General features: G+C 41.2%; 2 long non-coding RNA genes across 2 annotated transcripts in view; both read left to right on the forward strand.

Annotated features, from left to right (window-relative positions):
• LOC134473582 (uncharacterized) overlaps window positions 1-15577 on the forward strand; it is a 163002-nt gene that overhangs the window by 111183 nt on the left and 36242 nt on the right. The gene's annotated exons all lie outside the window — the stretch shown is intronic.
• The window catches only part of LOC134473581 (uncharacterized), a 35663-nt gene continuing 23229 nt past the window's right edge, over window positions 3144-15577 (forward strand). Inside the window, exon 1 of the long non-coding RNA XR_010043879.1 lies at window positions 3144-3431. This is a non-coding gene — a long non-coding RNA (uncharacterized LOC134473581). The remainder of the gene's footprint in view (window positions 3432-15577) is intronic.

Consider the following 15577-nt stretch of genomic DNA (forward strand, 5'->3'; position numbering starts at 1 on the left):
ACCACCGCTTATCAGGTAGAGGGGTCCTTGCTTGGTTTTCCAGTGCCGTAAGTTCCAACATGGCGTGGAATTCAGGAGCTGCCGATGTTTCTCCCGCTGGAAAGGTTGCAGTCTGCTACACTGCCACCTCTTACCAGGGAGGGGAGGTGCTTGCTTGGCTTCCCAGTATCCTAAGTTCCAACATGGCAGGGATCTCAGGAGCTGCTGCTGGTTCTCCCCCTTGAAGGGCTGCTATTTGCCGACCACCACCGCTTACCAGGGAGGGGAGGTGCTTGCTTGTCTTCCCAGTGTTCTAAGTTCCAACATGGCGTGGATCTCAGGAGCTGCAGGTTCTCCCCCTGGAAGGGCCGCAGTTTGCCATACCCATAATTTGGTATCTTTATAAACAATTAATATTAAAATTTGTGTCACATAATTTGGTATCTCTATAAACATTTTAATGGATGCATTTTTTTGTGTGTGCTGGGAATCGAACTGACATGTGCTAAGTACACTCAGTACCACTGAGCTACATTCTCAACACCTCAGTGCAAATATTTTATCTACGTTTTCGCAACTTCTATTAGTTTTATTTTTAAAGTGATTTTGGGATAGATTTTCTAAGTACACAATTATCCAGAAACATAAATTTTACCTTTTTATAATTTTTACATTTTCCTCTTGTTCTTCTTGCAAGGCCTCAATCTCAAGAATGGATACAGTCAAGACCACAATGCAAATATAGACTATCAATAAAAAGGAATCCCATGCAATTTTCTCATGAAGGTCCATTTTGACTATGCAGTGCATCTTCGTAGCTATTACTGTAATTGCCTAGATTCTTTCATTGCCTAGATTGCTTACTCTATTACTTGGTCCAAATGAGCTGACCCTAGAGCCACTGTGTTCTATCTCAGAAGCCCTGTGCTCTTTAGCTTCTTCAAAGAAGAAAGCCTCATTCCTGGAGGAGTGTCTTAGTTACTTTTTACTCCTCGCTGAGACAAAATACCTGAAGCCCAAGTTGGGAAAGGAAAGGTTTATTTCTTACAGTTTTTGGAGGTTTCAGTCCACACTCGGCTCCAAGGCAGGCAGGCATGGCTGGGCCGCAGCTCATGGTGGCTGCAAACAGCAAACAGGAACCGGCAAAGAGCAAGACACACCTTCTTCCTGCCATTACATCACATCCAGGCTCCACCTCTATGTGGGTGGAGCACTGACACCATCAATTCAAGCACTAGACAATGAACCATCACAAATGCACAGTGCAAATGCATGAGTCCTGGGGGCCACAGACATAAACCATGACAAGGAGGTCCAGAAAAAACCCTGGAGGCTGTGGAAAAAAGCAGACAGACAGGAAGCCTAGGTGCTGTAGCAACTGATAGAGAAAATATGAGCCCCAAGTCCTTCACAAGGATTTGGAGAAGAGTAATAACTTCAACGGGGATGGTGGAGGAAAAGCTGATTCAGAAAATGGAGCACATTAAGGAAATCCTTCTGGCCAGTCTAGCTGCTATCAGTGAACTTCTACCCAAAGGGAAGTGTCTTGCCCAGGAGCACAGGAACTGCGGCCGAACCTCCTAGTTGAGCCGAAGCCCAGGCAGATGTCAGCCCCTTTCCACCCCTCCCCTCCCCTCCCCTCCCCTCCCCTTGTGGCACCTCCACCCCTACAGCCTAAGGATCATGCCAGATCAGCATGGGATGTGCATGACCTGGTTTTGAAAGAACTCGTTAAAAACAGAACAGAATCAAGCATTAAAACAAAACAACACCCCCCCCCGAAAACAGTGTAAAAAATTAATAGTACAAAGCTAGATGATGTAAAATAGTTTTTTTAAAGGGAAAAAAACAATGATACAGAATTTCAAAATACGCAAATAGGGTACTAATAATAGTTCATGTAGTGCATTTTGTTATCCTCAAAGTAGTTGCTCAGATTGCAAGATATAGGCATGGAAAATTGATCAAAATTATGAGCACAAACAGTTTATTTCAATGAACTAATAGAAATTAGTCATATAATTATCTCAGCTATTATATATATATATAAATTTTTCTTTTTCTTTTCTTATTTTTTCCTTTCCCATAATCCCAGTTGTTCTTTCCTTTCGAGACGCTTCTTCCTCTTTTAAATACAGAGTTTTTTGAGGAAGAAAAGGACTAAAGAAAGGCCTTTGGGCTTCATGAGTAGGAAGTCAATGATTCCTCAGAGAGACATTTTAATAGACAGCTGTGGATGGAATCCAAACTGTAGTTGACTGAGTTTTGGACTCAAAATGAAGGAGATACAGTGATTATTGATTTTTCTTTCCTGTTTAGTGACAAAGGAGAGAAAGAGATACACATTAAGGGGAAAATAGATCTTAAGGTTTTTCCTTTTTTTTGGTGTGTGTGTGCATTTCTTTTTTATAACAGGCAACGGTATTTATAGACCGAAAGGAAAGAAACTTGCTTGCAGAGATTAAAGATTTTGATGAAATAATGTTTTAAATATTAATAAGCCTGAAGGAAGGAAACTTTCAGATGGAAAGATTAAAGACTGATGAAATACTGTTTTGGAGACATCAGGAAATCAGGGTAATGAACTAAGCTGCAAGAATTAACCTTTATGAAAAGGGAAACTTTATTATCTGAGAAAGGAAGAAAAGAGAAAAGTATGAGCACACAAAGAAACTGAGGAGCGGGAGGAAGTTCAGGGAAATAATGCTCATCCTTGATTTCTGGGAGGTGAGGTCATTTATTGAGCCTAAAGATAGAACAAGTAGGCTTCTGGAGACTTGAAAATCATAGGAAAAGTTCTCCAGTTTTCCAAGAGGATGTTTGATAATAAGTTAATCAGAGATGGTTGAAAGATAATTTAGCAGAATTAAGAGATGAGTCGAAATAACATTCATTTATAGATAAGAAACATAATGCAAGGTCGACTGGAGTTTGTTTCTATTTTGGTATAATTATAAATATTGCACGCCAAGTCTCCTAAATATCACTGACAGGGAAATCTGCAAGCAAGGAGGTTTTTTGGGGAGTACCTCTAGGACTGACAGGTTGGAGAAGAGGGCAAAGTAGGCCTGGGGAGAAAGAGCTCTTAGTTTGTGATGCGATCTTGACAAATGTCACAAAGGTGCCTGCTCTGCTGATTTCTTTCCTATTGAGGAGAGGGGCAAGCTACTCTAAGGACATGCTAATCTATCACCGATGTAAGGTCCTCCTGGTAAGAGCGTGTGACCTCAGCTGAGGAACTCTTTTCAGCTGAGGACAATTTTTAGAAAGACCGAGAGCTGAGTGCAGAAAGCTGGCAGCACGTCAGCACTAAGAGGGGTAAGTCTTCCCACCTCAGCCCAAGCACCTTGGGCTTCCAAGCACTCCTTGCGCTGCTTAAACCTACTTTCAGGGACCAGACAGATTCTTGGGAATCGTGCTGATCCACCTTCCATGGCGGAATATTATAAGAGGTAAGTTAGTTGGGTGTGTTCCTCATCTTGGCTTGTTATTATTTCCTCTCAACCTGAGCTTCCACCTTTTCTGATCTAAATGGCTTACCTTTGAGTTCCCCGGCCTTTATTTCTGAGGTATCTACACTTATCATCAGGATTTAGCAAGTGCATCATCAGTTTACCTTCAAATGTGGGCCAAAATACTCAGAGATACTTGAATGAATAACTGAAGGTTAAATATATTCTTCCTGTTGTATCTCCTCTTGACGGGATGGTGATTGTTCATTTTGCATACTTCTTCCTTGGCTCAAGAATACCAAAGTGCCCAGCTGTAGATTGAAAATTTCTGGGTCTCCTTTGGAAGCCAGGAACCTGTAAATGTAGAATGCATTCTAGTTGGGAGGCTAGGAAGCAGCAGTTCCACGAGTGGGTCATGGGAAGTGGGCAGGAGTAGAGCGATCCCATTGTTCTATGATGTAATAATGCTCAGTGACTTGGAGTATACAGTGCAGCCTCACAGATGGTGCTGTATCTCAGGGCGCAGCCTCTGAAAAACTCAGGTGTGGCTTTAACAGCCTGGTTGTTTGCTCCATTAAGCGGTAGCCTTCTGAGTAATTTTGCTTGTGGTGGGATGCTGGCTCCCACCTCAGAACCACTCCCCACTCTCCCACTTCAGAACCGCCTTTACTATAGCACGAGTCTCTCGATCTGCTGTGAGTTCTGGGGGACTGTGTTCTGGGGAACTAGGTCCACTGAAAAGCTTCATATGGTAGTACTGACTGATGCCTTGGAGGCAGAGAAGTCAAACCCAGACTTACAGTGTGTGTTGGTTTCAGTTAATATGAGTTGTTGTTCCTTCCAAAGGTGATGGAGTTTAATGTAGTAAATTTGCAATCACCAGCCTGGTTGGTTTCTTTGAGGAGTGGGATTCGGTTCCGGTGGGAGGTTGTATATGCTGCAGGGGCAGTGGCCAGCCTTGGTAGAGTTTTCCTATTGGGATCCTCATGGTTTCTTCCCCTTATTCACGTGCCCATAATTCAGCATTGGGCTGGCCAGTGACAGACACTGATACATATAGCAGCTGGTTCTTCTCTGTCTTGGGTTGAATTCTCTCTCCTATGTTGGATGCTCTCTGGAGGGCATTAATGTTTATGCTTCATGTGAATATGTCAACACACCTTTTTTCCTGACTTACACAGTCCCTGATCCTACATTTTTTCCTACCAGTGATTTTACCAATAAGCCAAGCCATTTGGTACAGTCCATTCTTCCTGTTTGGGAAGGGAACAATGGGCTGAAGTCACTGCTGCCCCTTGTACTTGCCAGTCCTGCCCGGTCCCAGAATGTCGTCTGCTGGAGCCCCCTATTTATGGAATGGCTCCACTCCCACAGGACGACGTAGACACCTTGCCAACTCAGCCCTCCGTTCTGTTGGCTGACCCCCAAACTCAAAGTAACAGTGCCTCCAGTGGGTCGAAGCGGCGGGACCTTGGATGGCTGGGCAAGTCGCAGCGGGATTGTTTTGTTTAGTCTTTCTTTAAATAAAAATTTAAAAAAAAATTATTGCTGGGAGTTGTGGCACACACCTATAATCCCAGTTCTTGGGAGGCTGAGGTGGGAGGACATCTGCAAGTTCGAGGCCATCCTGGGTTAAGTAGTAAGTTTGAGGTCAGCCTGGACTACATGGCAAGACTCTGTCTCAAAAAACAAACAACACAGAAGTCAGTTATCAATAAAGTCATGGGTTTATTTCTGGAGTCTTGATTATATGTCTATTTGACTTCTATACTCATTACTTTATTTTTGTAATAACTTTTTAAATTGAGAAGTGTAGGTCCTCTAACTTTTTTGGTTAACTTTTTCCTCCATGGCACTTTTCTTTTTTTTTTCCTTTATTTTTGGATACAGGGTCTTGCTATGTTACCCAAACTGACCCCAAACTTACCACAATCTGTGATCACAGGTGTGCACTGTTAGTCTGAATCCTCCATAGAATTTTTAAAAAAATTGTAGTAAGAACACTTTAACATTAGAGCCAGTCTCTTAATAAAATTTTAATATTTAATATGATATCATTATAGGCACAGTGTTGTACAACAGAACTATATAATTTAATCATGCACAACTGAAACTTTATATATGTGTGAATATCAGCTCTCCACACACTTAGTTTTTAGTTGATGATTTATAATCATCAGATTTTCATTATCTTTTTCTCTGGAACATTAATCATCTCTAGAAAATTCCATCTAATTCTATTTTCTGTTGAATTTATATTTCCCTAAAATTTTCAAAGGTCTGATGCATTTCTTTCCACCGATACCTTATACCAGTTCAAGACTGATGAAAAAATGATTGTAGTATCCACTCTGACCCAACTTCCTCCCAGTCCTGTTTCACTTACGTGCTTTTGAATCTTTTTCGTACATGTTAATTAGAGAAGGGTCTGGAACTTTTGGGGATCCACTGTCAGCAATGAACTCTTCTTTGTTGCCAGCCAGAGAATGTCCAACCAAAATCCCATCCTATTGTCTGCATTTTCCAAAGACTCTAGGATGGATCTAGCATGCAGGAAACTTAATAAATTTGGGGGCCAAAATTTCCTGTGCAAAGAGAGAAAGGAAAATTGAGAGGGGAAGTGGCTAGGCTTTTGTATAATCTCCACTTTAGGCAACTTAGTGGAGAAGGAAGGAGCTGGGATGATCCTTCAGAGTGGTCCTGCGTAGGGATGAGACTATTCACCAACTTCCCCACTGATCAGTTATTTTATAGGGCTCTGTTCATGAGTGACACATATTTCTGGCAGAGGGCAATTCCCGGAGAGGGCTGAGACTGAGAATTGTCTTGCAACAGCACTGCCGGTCTCAGGGGAGCAAGCCCTTGAGTCCTAAAGGAGGATCTGGGTACTTATCACAGAAACCATTGTAATAAAGTGTTGGTGAACAACAGCATCAGTTATCTTCTATTTCTGTGAAAGAGGGAATTAGAGGGCAGGAAGACATTAGGATTGAAGGTAACATGAGATCACGTCTGATGCGATTGCACAGAAAGGTAAAATTGCAGAGGAAGAAGAAACCATTCTCTGATTTCATAATTGCATGAACTTTTTGCTCATTGCTTTTGTGAAGCAATGCAAAGCAGAAGGCTATATTTTATTTCTATTATTGTTGCTGTTTTTGTCCTTTAGGAGCTTAGCAGAGGGCTAGCCCTATAACACTAGGGTAACTTTACATGTTTGTGAAGATTTCATAACCTAAATAAAAGAATCTTATTTACAAGGGTTTCCTACTTGAGATATCATTTTATTGGAGTTCACTAATGGTGTCAATCCTTTTGATTTTTTTTTATTGGTGTTGTATGTTTGTTTCTCCAGGATGCACACCCTGAGATAGTGTTTATTGGTCAGGATATGCACTGGGGAGTTCCCTGGATATCGAACCTTGGAAGAGAGGTGAAGAAGCAGGAATTGGTTAGGGGAGGCATTCAACAGTAATGCATGCCCAGCCTGCAGCCTCAATGGACTCCATGCAGGGCTAGAAGAAGAACAGGCCTGCCAGAGACATCTTGCATTTCCAGTTCTGTTTCACTTGGTCAGTCAATGGATATGGGATGCCCCTGGAGGATGCCTTTGGATGAAAGTTGGGAAGGCCAAAGAAGTCTCTGAAGGCCTGACAGCAAAGACCTCATAGTCTTAAGGCCGGGCCTAAGATCTTCCTAGTGACTTTCTCCAATGTCACATGGCTCCTAGGTAGTAAGGAACCAGGATTTCTAACCCTGTCAAGAGACTTTCTGTTTCATATGCTCCCTCTCACCTCATGGGACTGCAGTGGACCAGAACATCTCACCAACGTGCCCTTGAGGCCTTGTTCTTGGCAGTCATGGCTAAGTTATACAAACTTCATGTGAAAGTAACAGTTTTAAGAAACCTCAGGTGGCCTAGGTTTAGCAGAGTACGTTCCAGGATTGGCTGAGGCAAAGCATTCCTGGCATGGAGTCATTACTAATTCACCAAGTTCTCTAAGACAATTTATTATAAATCCAAAGGGACATGGATGGAGCCAGCCAACTTGCTTCCCATTTTTGTTCATTTCCAGGGTGGATGCTGAGTTTGGCGTCTCACTGGCTCTCTTTGCTGCCTCTGTCAGTCAGACTTGAGCTAAAAATAGCCTAGATCATACTGAGGTCATTGCGAGCAGACCCAGGGTTCAACTTCTCTGAAACTTTGAGGTGGCTTGGTAGAGAGGATGAAAAGGACAACTAAAGAAAAGAAGAGATTTTAATTGTCTGCAACAGGGGCAGCTTTGTCTGAGCTCTAAACGGAAGACTAATTGCTTTACAAAGGCCTGGCTGAATAAGAATACAGAAAGGTTGCTATGCGCTGTGTAACACAGCGGGAGACAGTGATTGACAGCTGAAGAGGTAGAGCAAAGCGCATGCGCTGAGAGTCTGACATTCCCCGGATGCTTGTTTTGACTGTGTTATTTAGTCCGGTGTGCCTTTGGCTCAGATTCTTAACCCATCTTGGTTTTAGTGTTTCCATCTTTAAAATGGGTCTGATTTGTCTTATTCCTTTGGTACAGGAGCACATAAAATAGTAGATGTAGATGTGTGAAATTTCTTATAAAAATGCATTTCTTGGTCCCTGTAATATGAATTCTGAGGCTTTGGACAATTCTTGGGACTCAGAGATATGAATAAGGATGGTGGAGGAAAATAAGTTTTGTTCTTGTTTTCGAGATCCTTGAATTTGAGTATTCAGTGTTCTTTTATAGGTGGCTTTAGCTCTGTATGGTCCTGCCTCAAATCATGAGTAAAATGGGTTTTCTTCAAAGCAAGTAAAAGTTCAGGAAATGAGTCAGGATGATTAACATGCTAGTGGTGCAACATGATGTGGATCCAACAAAAATATGTTCTTGGTTTATGTGGTGGATTAACTAATGGGCACCTTGTGACACCCAGCTGAACTGAATGAGTGTGGTTCTGGGCGTGGAAGGTCCACCTGGGGATGGTTGCCAACAGCATTAAAGGACAAGTAGGGGGAAGAGAGTGCGCTGTTGATCCTCCTGGAGAAGCTTGTCATGCTGGCTTTCCTGATATGAACTCAGCTGTTCTCATGGTGGAGGAGCATGGGTCTTTGCTGTCACTGAGGATGGCTGCGATTGTTTTGGGGGGAGCGCTGGTCATTCATTACCTTGAGCATTGCTTCCTGGCTCCAGTGCAGGTGTCTCAGCCTGCTGGCACAGGTATTTTATCCCGCTGGTGCAGATTTTTTAGCTTCTACGGTGGCCTTTGGGCCTTCCTAGTGCTGATCCTTGCCCCAGACTTCTGTGAGACACTGTCATGGGCTCTGTGTCTCCAGGTGGATTCATGAAGGTCATTGACATGGGATTCAGGTTCTCAGCTGGATTCTTTGACTTTCTAGTGTGTGGATAGATCTTCTACATTCTTTTGCATTTCAGTTTTTGGATGAATATTATAAAAGCATTCTATAGATTTGCATCATGTATTAAATCTTTTCCCTTGTAAGCCTTGACTTCAACAGTGCAGAAATTTGTTAAAGTTGGAAAAGCTCATGTATTTGGTGAGTGTTCATTTGTCATGTAAAAAATGATATTTTGGAAGGAAAATTTCCACAAATTCCTGACAAAGGCACATGTATAAGAAGATATAATATTTCACAGAAGACAGCAGAAGCAGGACTCATTATGGCATGTCAGGTTTCTCCTGTTAATAGTCCATTCTTCATATGGACAAGAGCTATCTTTCTCCATCTCCATGTGTTGCTTTCTCTGCTGAACTCTGCTGTTCTCAGATGAAGGGGCTAATTCTTCAGCCTGGAAGCTCCTAGAATCTAAGGCACAGATCTCATTGGCTATGCTCACTGGTGTGCTTTAAGCTTGTAGGATGATTTCTAGCATGAACAGGTGCTTATGATGTTTATGAATGATTAAAAGACATTCATGAGTTGACCTTAATCTAGCCTTTTAGTTGCCTCTTCTCACCATGTCCTCTAGCTCTCATCTGTCTGCCTCAACAGGTGACTCACTGTTTTCCAAATTAGTTTGGTTATTTCCATCCATATCACTGACAATTTTTTTCCTGTCTGGAATACCTTCTTGCGACCACCTGTGTGTCTGAAAAAGCATTCCGTTGATTCTTTAATATTCAGTTTTATTGTCACCATTTTCATGGTGCTTTGGCTGACCTCACTGCCTCCTTACATTTCCTTCCACTTCATTCTGTGATGGTCACAGTTAGTATACTACAAGAGCAATTGTTCCCATGTCTACCTCTCAAGATCGTATTCTTCTTTGTAGCAGATGAGATCCTGGACATAAGAGCTTGACTGATGCATGTTGGGTAATCAAATGGATATATTTTACGAGGAAGGATGTAGTTTAATGATGAAGCAGATAGCCAAATGACAAAGTAGATCCTTAATGATTTGTTTACCATGATTCATGTGCTGTCACTGAAGAACTAGAAGGAAGAATGGAAGGTCAAACAGTAGGGCCCATGCCAAAGCCAGTCCTTAGTTTTCAAGACTGGAGCTGGTGACAGGTTCATTGTCACTAATCTTGCACATGGTACCTATCTCAAGCTTCAAGTCTGGTGCTAATGAGTTGTTTTTCTTGTGAAAATCTCCTGCCATTCAGGAGGAAGCCCTGGGAGCCCTGATTGTGCCATGTGTTGGCTATTTCACACATTCCCAAAGTGGCCTAGCTGAAAGAAGGTAATAATTCAATACATCTTGATACTCTTATTGGACAAATAATTTAAAGTATTTGCATATTGAATGGCAGGCCTGGTGTAAAGAGCTAGATTGTATAAGACAATGACTCAAACAAAGATAGCATAGTAGTGATTACAGTAAATACTGTTGCATTTCATTTAGTGGTTATATGTTAGTATGTCATAGTAATGATTTAGTGATTATTTTAGTGAATAATACAGTAAAATATTCAATAAATCACTATTAAATTGCCTTGAAAGATAAAATCTTACTTGCTTAGCTATTTTTGTGGCAGGATACTCAACGCTGTATAGTAGAAATAAAGACATATTACGAAGTTAGGCAAAGTCCTGGATACTATTTTTATCTTGTTTCTAGTTTCCATGTTCTGCATTTACTAGTCTTAAATAACTCTGTAATTGGTTAGAACCATTTTAAAGATAGATGGGACAGAGAATTAGTTGTTTGTTGGCATTGTGAGAGCTAGGACAAAACAGAATGTTCTGGAGTCTCAGCAATATTGTGTTATTGTGTTTGTTTTAGTGATCAAATAACACACACAATGCTAGTTCACCATGTTGGAATCATGGTGGGATTTCTTAATTAAGTTCTTTATTTTCTCTCCTCTTCCTCTTTTTCCTCCTCCTCCTCTTTCTTTTCTTCTTCTCCCTGTCCCTCCTGCTTCTTTCTTTCTACCTCCCTGCTTAGCTATTTAGTGAGAGCACAATTGATTCCTATTTATTGCAAAGTGGATTGTTTCAAGCTGGCTATTTCACCATTGTCCTTTCCTTGTATGTATACTGTTGTATTATTTCTAAATTATGTGTTGCAAGCTATTTTTGTCATGCAAACCGACCTCTCTTATGAATGCTTAAAGGTTGGCCATATTTTCCCTCTGTTCTATCATTTGTTTGTGTCATCACAGTTACTACAGTCTTCCTAATAAAAAAGGGGGATTGCTTACTATTTTTGAGAGATTTGTTAGCAGCTTCTGGACATATTATCTAATTTAGTCCCCATAAATTTTATGAGGAATTTAAATTTTTAAATGATCTAAGAAAGATCTGGAAGACTGTATTCCCAGTATTTATTAACTTAACAAATATTTATTAAACTCTCTGTAAGACTCATAAGAATTGGCCATGCTGGGACTGGGAGGAGCTGAACAAGAAGCCAACTAGCTAGCCTTGCTGGTAAGCCACGCAGGCCCCGTGGGGTCCAGAGAGAGAAAGGTCAGCACCTACCATGAGCCTACTCGTGTGAACCAACAGCCTCCCCGCAAGCAACCTATTGGTTAAGGACAGACTGAGTTGATAGCAACTGAGGTACAAAAAGCAAGTAAGTATTTGGATTGTTTGGTTGACTTTGCAGGCCTGGAGCCAGTGGTCTGAGCATCTATTGGGAGGATGACCGTATGCAATATAGCAAATATGGCAGATCTCCTTCTGTCTGTCCAATATTGTTCTCAATGTTTTGCTTTATTCCAATTATTTTGCTTTACTCAATGTTCTGTTTTGATTGGTTTTACTGTTTTGTTTTGGTTTGATTTTGTATACCTGATTGAATGGACAGCTAATGTGAAGATAACAAGATAACACTATGGTAGCTATTGTGTTTTCTTAGTATTCTGCTTTTCTGTACCAGTTTTACTGCTTTGTTTTGATTGGCTTTGTTCTCTTTTGTTGCATTTTATTATCTTAAAGAAAAAAACCTGTGTAAGATGCTGTTTGTAACTTCCAGAAAGAGGTACTTGCCCTCTTGTAGAGTCTAACTTAATGGAACTTTACTTGAAGACTGACATATATTATCCAGGCCTTGAGATGTCTGACAGTGAGAACCATGTCCAGAGACTATATCTATTGAACTACTCTCTGGAGTGGAAGTCTGGCAGTTAGAATATACCCTTATCACTCATCTGTTGTCTCCACCTTCCTGGATGTTTGAAAAGGTGGCTGAATATACGTGGGAGGAACAGATCAAGTAGTGCTTCCTAAGCTGACTTCCCCACAGTGATTTCCCTCCATTAAAGTTCCCATCAGTGGTCATTTAGCTAAATGCTCTCCAACTTCTAGTTTCCTTTAATAAGCTTCAAATGGAACGTATAATTTCAGAAACTGTCATTGGTATGTCAATGCAAATAGTTTCCCAGGGAAGCAAATAGAGGGACACAGGTTCAAGAAGATACTAACAAAGTAAAACCCAGGTCTGAATAAGGTGGATTTTGTTTTTCTGTTAGGGGATCAGGGTATGATATAAGTAACTAGAGTAAATCAGAAGGCCTGGGACGGTGGGGCTAGAAATGAACATGAAGGTGTAAGATGCTAAGGTGCTTCAGGTCTTATTTGTGTGAGTGTCAAAGCTTTTCCCAAGATACAACTCGTGTTAAAGGGTTGTCATTCGTAAATACAATAAGTGAGCAAACACCTCCTCCCCTGTAGCAAGCAAACCAGTGAAGCTTGATTTCTCTTTGGATTTGAGTGTGAAGACTAGAATGATTCCTATGTAGGTGGCACCAACAACCTATTAGGAAACCAGAACTGTACATTATTCATGACCCGGAGGATGCTTCCGACCCTCACTGTCATGGAAGTGCTCACTTCTGCATGGCACCCTTCTCTCACTGAAGTAAAGGAAAGGAAGAAGAGGTGCAAACGCTGGAGCATGGCTGTTGTTGCTTCATCTAAGCAGTCAGAGTAGCTTTGTGGTCTTAATTTGAAACCTAATATAGAGAAGGGGTACTTAGAGGTGAGAAATAAGTGGCTCCACACAGCTAGCCAAATGAGAATGTGACCGTTAATGACTCCTGGAACAATGCTGATGACAATAAGGATTGTAATATTTTTGAAGTGCAGTCTGAAATCCAATTCAAGGGGAGAAAAGATCTCTCATTTTCTTATTTTTGGAGCCGGCAGGATTTCCAGCTGCATGTAATTTCAGGAAGTGATGTGACCATTTATGCAATAATGCTCTGCAAATTTCCTGGGAAATGATGAAATAAATCTGAAGCTAAAATGGCTATTGACATATATGTCATGCTGTTTGCCAAGTGTTATTTCTTGTCTGTTCAATCATATTAAATTACTTTATGATGAAAGTAAGCTCTTCATAATTCATAGAGGCGTATTTCTAGGAGTGAAAATACAAAGTCCACCAAATTTGTCATACATGATGCCAGGAAGACAAAAACAAAGACTATTTTTTTCTAAGCTCATAGAGTTTACTATGTGGGGAAGAGACAGTTATTAAAATAACAGACACTTGGATGTGCAAAAGCACAATGTTGGTTAAGTGTGATCCAGGAAAACTATGTGGTACTATCATGATACCCGGGACTCATGGAGGCCCAGGAAGTGGCATCAGAGCTGAGATTTAAGGGATAAAGACGAATTAACTAGAGAAGGTTGTAGCTGGGCATGGTGGTGCACTTCTGTAATCCCAGCACCTTGAGATAGGAAGATACCAAGTTTTGAGCCTGCCCTGGGAAACTTAGCAATTTAGTGAGATCTCTTTTTAGGTGGTCTCTAGCAGTGGTAGCAAAAGTTGTAGAGGAACAACAAAGCTCCTGCGTGCCATTGGCTTGCCACCATTGCTCTGTATTCACCTCCCACCTGATAGGCTTCAAAATCAACACATTCTTTTCCATTGGCTAAGTGATTATTTTTGCAACATCCCCTATTTAGTTAATGGCATCACCATTCCTGGTTCCTGAACTAGAAGTATAAAATTCATTGCTGACTTCTCTATCTAACCTTTCTTGTTTTTATCCATTCTATGAAAACATTCTTTTAATCCTACTTTATAAATTGAGAATCATGACTCTCCTCTTTTTCTGGTCGTCTTCACGTTGGGTTCAGTTTCTCCTTTCTGTCTTGGAGATAAGAAAGTGACGTTCTCCTGGCTGCCTTCTCTGTTGTCAAATTCTCCCTCAATTCTGGTTGTGCTGTATGTAACAGTCTGGTTATTGTATATACAAAGACAATCCTGGTTGTCTTGCTAAGTCTGACTGTGTCACTCTGCCGTGACACTCCCTTGTATGCTGGGCCTTCTTCTTGGCCTACAAGGCCTTCAACAGGTGACTGTTTAACTTCTCCACAGGTCGATTGTTCACCATTCCAGCTCATGCTCTGCATTTGCCAAATGTACTGAACTCCGCCATTCTTTACCTGGACTGTATATCCACATAGGCTTCTGCCTGGGATGTTCTGCTCTTGTTACTCAACTTAAATCAGTCTCTTAATTATCACTTTAAATAGCAGAGCATTTTTCTTGGTCCAGTTAATTTTCCCAGAAAGGAGTCCTTTAATTCCTGACTGGGTCTCTAAGTCTGACTTCCAGAATTTTAAATATGTTTTTATTATTTCAAATAGAAAAAAGAAAAAACCCTGGAAAAATCAAGAAGCTAGCAAACCTAAAAAACAACAACAAAAGCAATATAACACAAAACAAAACCCCAAACAACGGCTATATAGGTTTTCAAAACAAGATGATAGGAATCTAATAATGGTTGTTATACTGCATATTGTTATCTTCAAAATAGTTGCCCAGATTACCAGATACTGGAATGAAAGAAAACAGTAAAATGGAACAAAACACTGGATTTCAAAAACAAGACAGAAAGAGATTCCCCACAGCTGGCACAATGCACGCTGCCATCCTCCAGGTAGGTGCCCCGACCATCAGCCCAGGCCTGCAGAGTCAACCAAACAATACAAGCATCAAGCTTTCCTTTCACCTCAGTTGCTAGCATGTCACCCTGAGTCCTCTGAATCAGCCAGTTGCTTCCTGGAGGGAGGTGGAGGGATGCTCTTTTGTTTCCCAGCCCACGAACCAGCTGGGTCATGGGAAGGTGCGGTTCGTCTTCTTGCTGTGACTGCCAAAATTCTGTAAACCAGGGCTATCATCATTCAGCATGTAGCTTTTCATGGGATCCCTTCATTTGTTTAAAATAAGTTCATGGTGCTTATGCCAGATGCACATTTATACTCACACCAGCACCTGTGCAGGAAGCACATGGTTTGAAAGGTGTTGGAAAACCGCTCCCCTGGCCTGGTCCTTGGTTGTTTTATTTTGTTCAACATCATAGAAGGCAAGATAGCTTCATGGTGTCTTCCCTGGGCACGGAACTGGGCGTGGGGCATGTGTGCCTTTTTCCTTAGAATGCACTTGCTTTCTCTCACCTATTCTGTCTTCTACCACCCACCCATTTGCTTTCTGTCTTCTGAAATTTTGTTAACACCTCTCATTCACTGTGGTATTTCTCTGTATTCCTATGGTCCTGTGGCTCACTGTTTTTATTATTCCCTTTTAGTGCATTTAGAAGAGTGGGATTTCATTCATCCAACTTCCTATTTGTTCAGATTACCACATTTGATCAAAACTTGTGTAGTGGTTTTCTAATTATGCTCTTTGGTATATTTTCATTTGTCTTTCA

The sequence above is a fragment of the Cavia porcellus genome, unplaced genomic scaffold, assembly GCF_034190915.1.
Source record: "Cavia porcellus strain 051 isolate PalLab524CR breed Dunkin Hartley unplaced genomic scaffold, mCavPor4.1 scaffold_27, whole genome shotgun sequence".
Classification (NCBI taxonomy): domain Eukaryota; kingdom Metazoa; phylum Chordata; class Mammalia; order Rodentia; family Caviidae; genus Cavia; species Cavia porcellus.